The 5999-nt window shown below is 38.8% G+C and overlaps 1 pseudogene; it reads left to right on the forward strand.

The window, feature by feature from the left end:
- Positions 1 to 4323: 4323 nt before the first annotated feature.
- Positions 4324 to 5367, forward strand: LOC149996386 (keratin, type I cytoskeletal 18 pseudogene; annotated as a pseudogene).
- The last annotated feature ends 632 nt before the right edge of the window (positions 5368 to 5999 follow it).

Consider the following 5999-nt stretch of genomic DNA (forward strand, 5'->3'; position numbering starts at 1 on the left):
GTTGTCTGGTTCAGGAAAATTACAAAAGGAAATGGAAGTGCAAACAAAAACTGCAGAAAAATAGAAAATAAATTTAAATAAATTTATCATCAGCCAATGAAGTTAAGTAAGTGATTCTAATTCCACACCATGTTCATTAGTATAAACTAGTTTCTTCCCATTCCCACTAAATAAAGGTTAAGTTATTATTTAAAGAATAGAATCTGAGTGGTGTTGCATTACTACCTTCCTTGGACAGCACATACGAAAATCTTAAGCCAATGTCAGAGCCACTCATACTTTCTCACTATCAAAATATAAAGAAAGAAAAAAAATTGGCCTCTGCCATTTTGGAAAACAGTTTGGTATTTCTTTAAAAATTACACACATATCAACCACATGATCCAGCCATTCCACTCCTAGATATTTACCCAAAAGAAAAGGAAATATATGCCAAGCAAAGATCTATGCACAAATGTTCACAGCAGTGTTATTTGTAATAGGCAAAAACTGGAAACAACCCAAATGTCCATCAACAGTTGAATAAACAAAGAAATTGTGGTTTACCCATATGGCAAAATATACTTAGAAGAAAAAGGAATGAACTATTTAGACACTCAACAACATGATTGAATCTCAAAACAGTGATGCTAAGTGTAAGAAGCCAAGCTAAAAACAGTACATATTGTATGATTTCACTTATATAAAATTCTAGAAAATGCAAACTGACCTATAGTGAGAGAAAGGCCAGTGATTGCTTGGGTATGGGGTGGGCAGGAAGGAATAGAAGGGAGGAATTACAAAAGGGCATAAGAAAACTTTTTGGAGTGCTGGATATGCACACATTCTTGACTGTAGTGATGGTTTTGTCAAAACATAGTTCCAGATATGTGCTGTTTATTGTATATTAATTATACCTTTATAAAACTATTTTTTAATTAACTTTAAAAATTTTTAAATATGCCCCTCCATTTGAAAAAACACATTCTGTATCTTGCTTTCAGTAAGAATCAGGAAGAGCCTTTGGAGACTAATTAAATGATTCTGATATTTTTATTCAATGGCTAAGACAGTGGGTCTTCAAATTTAGTAAGCACTAAAATACCTGAGATGCTCATTTGAAGTGCAGGTTCCTGTATTTCACCCAAGGGTGAAAAAAAGACCAAAAAATAAATAAAATGTAGGTATTCCATATATACATAAATACACTGTATACTTTGCTGATAAAAACAATCTGTAGTACACAATGTACAGCATTCTATGTGTTTTAAATTTGTTTTGTAAATTTCATAACGTTAATTCATTCTTAGGGAATGCTCTGGTAATTTTGCCAGACTCTACAGCTAACCTTATGGTTGCAGTTGATAAAGTATAGTTCCAACATGACTGTTGGTTGATATTTTCATTGTTATCAATGAGTAAAAAAAAAAGTGAAACATCATTTCTTAATGATGTGAGAGCCTTCTTTGCTGAATTGTATAATAGGTTTTGAATATTGGAAGAACCTTCCCTCATTTTGTACTAGTCACAATGTATAATGATGTGACACACTGTAAAGTTTCATCTACATTATTAACATTTTCTCTATCATGTTCTTAAGTCTGGGTAATACATAAAACAATAAATCAAACCTGGTTTGTATTTGCCAATTTCCATGGTGTAAATGCTACTTATACTACATGGCCAATTTCAAGCCATCACCAAATGTGCAGATGGGAACAGATGCACAATGGCACACTGCTCTACGGTATTCCTACCACACAGAAACAATGGCCATGACGTCAAGGACATAGATAGTAGTGAAGTGTAGTAGAGGCCATAGAAGTGATGAGTTTTGAGTATTTTTTATTTAATGATAAGCTTATATCACTTAATTTTTAATGATTTTTAGTAATTGGCTCATAAAATTTCTTAAAATGTAGTGGTAGTTGGCTCTCCAGAGCCAGTATAAGTTGGCTCCAGCAAACCACTGATGCCACCTTGGCCCTAAGGAACTAGAGTCTCTGAGGCAAGGCTCAGAAATTTGCATTTTTAATATCTCCCAAGATGATTCTGATGTAAGATGCCAGCAGAAATTCTAATTGCATTTTTTTTTCTGTTTAGCTAGTAAGTAGGTAATCTTCAGAGGCAACATATTATGGGAAAAGAATACAAGATTAAGCATAAGAGCACCGTGGTTCTCACTCTAGTTATGCCACTAATTATGTGGCCTTGGGCAAATCACCAGCCCTCTTAGTTTCCTAATCTAATAAGGAGGGAGTAGGACTAAGAGAGGATTGATAGGTGTAATTTTAAAGAGATTTACTTACATATTGAAGTGCTCATTGTTTTAATGATCTGGTGTCTATGATTTGCTTTAAAATGCTTCAGGAAACAAAGAAGAAAAACAGTTGAGCTGGAAAGTAGGTAAAATAAGATTGGCAAACTGTCTTTGTGATGAAAACATAAGGATAGATTATACTATTCTCTCTACTCTTGAGTATGTTTGAAATTTTCTATAATAAGAATTTCTTGGAAGTCACTAATAATCTTCTAGGATCCCTTCTATCTTTAAAAATATGTTTTACAACAATTAAATATGTATGCAAATGGGGAATATTGAGACATTTTTGTTAACTTTCAATATTATTTTCTAGAGTATCCAGATTGCAAAGGCCCAATTTTTGAAGGCCATGGAAAGATTTAAAGAAACATGATTCTGATGGTAAATGTATGAAAATTGCAGTTGTTGATCTAGTATTAAACTAAGAAAGAAATAAAATTTTTTTTTGATGTTTCACATCATCCTTGGGTTTCTAAATTGTTTAATGGAACAGGGGTCAGAGGTTAGCGTCTATTATGGATTTAATGCTTAGGAATCTGAATCTACTTAGGAGTCGCACAGGAAATTAATGGCGGGGCCGCCATTCTAACCCCAAGGTTTTAACCTGTTCCTTGGGGCTCTCCAAAGCCTATGCAGCTATTCGAGCTAAATAATACTAGGCAACATTTAGAGCTTTTACATTGTGGATTCATTTAACACTGTTTGATTCATCTAATTATTATATAAATAATGCTACTGAAAATTTTCATTTTAGGAATTTTAGGTCCCTCTTGTATAAATTCTGTACAATAAAATTAACTCTATAAGCATCAATTAAATGATAAATTATTAGGTTAGAGTAAGAAAAACGAAGCAAGAACCAATCATATGCTGACTATACAATAAACTTAAAATATAGACATAGGTTAAAAGTAGGAGGGTAAGAAAAAACATACCATATAAACTCTACCTGAGAGAAAGTTGGAGTGGCTGTGTTAATATCAAAGTGGACTTCAGAACAAGAAATATTGCCCGAGAAACAAGGGCAAAACATAATGATGAAGGGGCCAGTTGCCAAGAAGTCAAAGCGATCCTAAATGTATGCACTGTACAGCAGAGGTTTAAAATACATGAAGCGAAGAAACTGATCGAACTGAAATGTAAACTGGAAAAGTCCACAATCCTTGAGCTCACCACAAGGTCTGGCAGCTAAACCTCAGAGTCTCACATTAGGCTGGGTCTTCCAAAGGGGGCCAAAGTAGTCCCCCTGGCACACACCAGAAAGTAAAAAACAACTCTCTCTTAAGAAAACATCCTCAATTTAGGCCCTCAGTGTTTGAAGTGATTAAAATCAACCAAATCTGAGCTCACAGTAAAAGATCACCAAATATATAGGGAAATAAGCCATCATGAACAAAAGTTCAGAAGCAATAAACTTAGAACTCTGGGAACCTTAGTATTGGAATTATCAGACACCGAACACAAAATTAACTTATATGAAGAGGGAAAACTTGCATAACTGAGGGACAAAATGAGAAGGCAACAAAACATAGAAATGAACGCACATTTCTTTAAGAACTAAATAAATCTTTAAAATATAATCATTGACACTAAAGCCTCAATGAATGGGTAAAATGGCAAAAGAGATGTAGTTGAAGAGAGAATTAGGAAACTCAAGGCTAGATTGGAAGAGATAGCACAGCCTGTTGCAAAGAGAGACAGGGAAATAAAGGATGTGCCATAGGTGGACCTGGCGCTCACTGCTGCTGAAACCTGAGTCCTGGCCTCTTGCCTTCCTCCCTGAACAACAGGGGCTTCAGCACTCTGGCTTCTCCACAAACTGCTGAATCCTGGGCATCATGCGGTCTCCCAGCCACCAGGCCCAGCCAGCAGCAAGACCCGCAGCTGTGCAGGCTCTGGGGGCTCAGGCTAAGGCCAGCGTCTATGCAGGCTCTGGGGGCTCAGGCTCCCAGATCTGTGTGTCCCACTCCACCAGCTCATGAGGCAAACGAGTGTCTGGATGCCTGACTGTGGGGATGACCATGGATCTGGCAGGCATAGGGAGCATCCAGAGTGAGAAGAATAGGCAATGCCTGAATGACTGCCTGGCAGCCTACTTGATAATTGGAGACTGCAGAGCAAAATCTGGGAACATCTGCCGAAGAAGGGACCCCAGGTCAGAGATTGGGATATTATTTCAAGACAATCAAGGGCTTGAGGGCTCAAATATTTGCAAGTTCTGTGGACAATGCTGGTATCATTCTGCAGATTGGCAATGCCTATCTCACTGCTGATGATTTCAGGTAAAGTATGAAACGGACCTGGCCATGTGCCAGTCTCTAGAGAGTGACATCAATGGACTCTGAAAGGACGCTGGTGACACCAGTATCACTTGGCTGCAACTGGAAACAGAGGTCAAGGTTCTCGAGGAAGAGCTTCTCTTCATGAAAAAGAACCGCGAGGAGGAAGTAAATGGTCTACAAACCAGATTGCCAACTCTGAGCTGACTGTGCAGTTGGATGCCCTCAAGTCTCAGGACCTCAGCATGATCATGGCGGGCATCTGGACCCAATATGATGAGCTGGCTCGGAAGAACAGAGAGGAGCTAGACTAGTGCTGCTCCCAGCAGGCCACAGTGTTCAGCTCGCAGAGTGCCGAGATAGGAGCTGCTGAAGTGACACTCACGGAGCTGAGACAAATGGTCCAGTCCTTGGAGATCAACCTGGACTCCAAGAGAAATCTGCAGCTCAGCTTGGAGAATAGCCTGAGGGAGGTGGAGACACGCTATGCCAAGCAGGTGGAAAGTTTGATGGGATTCTGCTGCACCTGGAGTCAGATCTGGCCCAGACCTGGGCAGAGAGGCAGCACCAGGCCCAGGGGTAGCCGGCTTGCTGAACATCAAGGTCAAGCTGGAGGCTGAGATCACCCTCTACCACTGCCCACAGGAATAAGGGGAGGACTTGGATTTTGGTGACACCCTGGACAATAGCAACTCCATGCAATCCATCCAAAAGACCACAACCTGCAGGACTGTGGACGGCAAAGTGGTGTCTGAGGTCAATGACACCAAAGTTCTGAGGCGTTAAGGCAGCTGAAGTGGTGCACTGTTGGGGTTAGGAGGCCAATTAAAAGCTCAGAGATCATCTTTTAAGAAAAAGAATGTGCCATGTATCAAGTGGCATGGATGAAAATAAATCTTATTCTGAACACATTTTGTGAAACTGAAGAACATGAAAGAGAAAAAAATCTTAAATGCTATGGTAACCATATTATTTATTGTCCAAACTGGGAGAGTCTTTTGGAGTCCTTGCCCTAAGACAACAGACTTATACTGGGCTGTCCTAGGCAAACCAGACACAGGGTCGTCCTATGGAAGGGCCAGTGACACAAGAAGATCATCCTCATGGGATGATAATTAGACTGAAAGCAGACTTTTCACCTGTAGCAAAGGAACCCAGAAAACTGCCAAATAATATCTAAAACATGCTGAGAGCAAACTACTATGGATTTTGAATTATGCAGTCAGAAAACCTATGTTTCAAGAATAAAGCAGAAACAAAGACATTTTGAGGTAAACAAAAACTGAGAGTTTATTGCACTGCATCTTTGAAGAGACTCGTAAAAGATCCTCAGAAACAAAAACCTGCTGTGGGAGCAAAGTGTAGGATGTGAGAGGGAATGAATGAAAAAAGAAATAAAAAACTTAGTAAATGTGTAT

This window comes from Furipterus horrens, unplaced genomic scaffold, assembly GCF_987537825.1.
Source record: "Furipterus horrens unplaced genomic scaffold, mFurHor1.1.pri manual_scaffold_12, whole genome shotgun sequence".
Classification (NCBI taxonomy): domain Eukaryota; kingdom Metazoa; phylum Chordata; class Mammalia; order Chiroptera; family Furipteridae; genus Furipterus; species Furipterus horrens.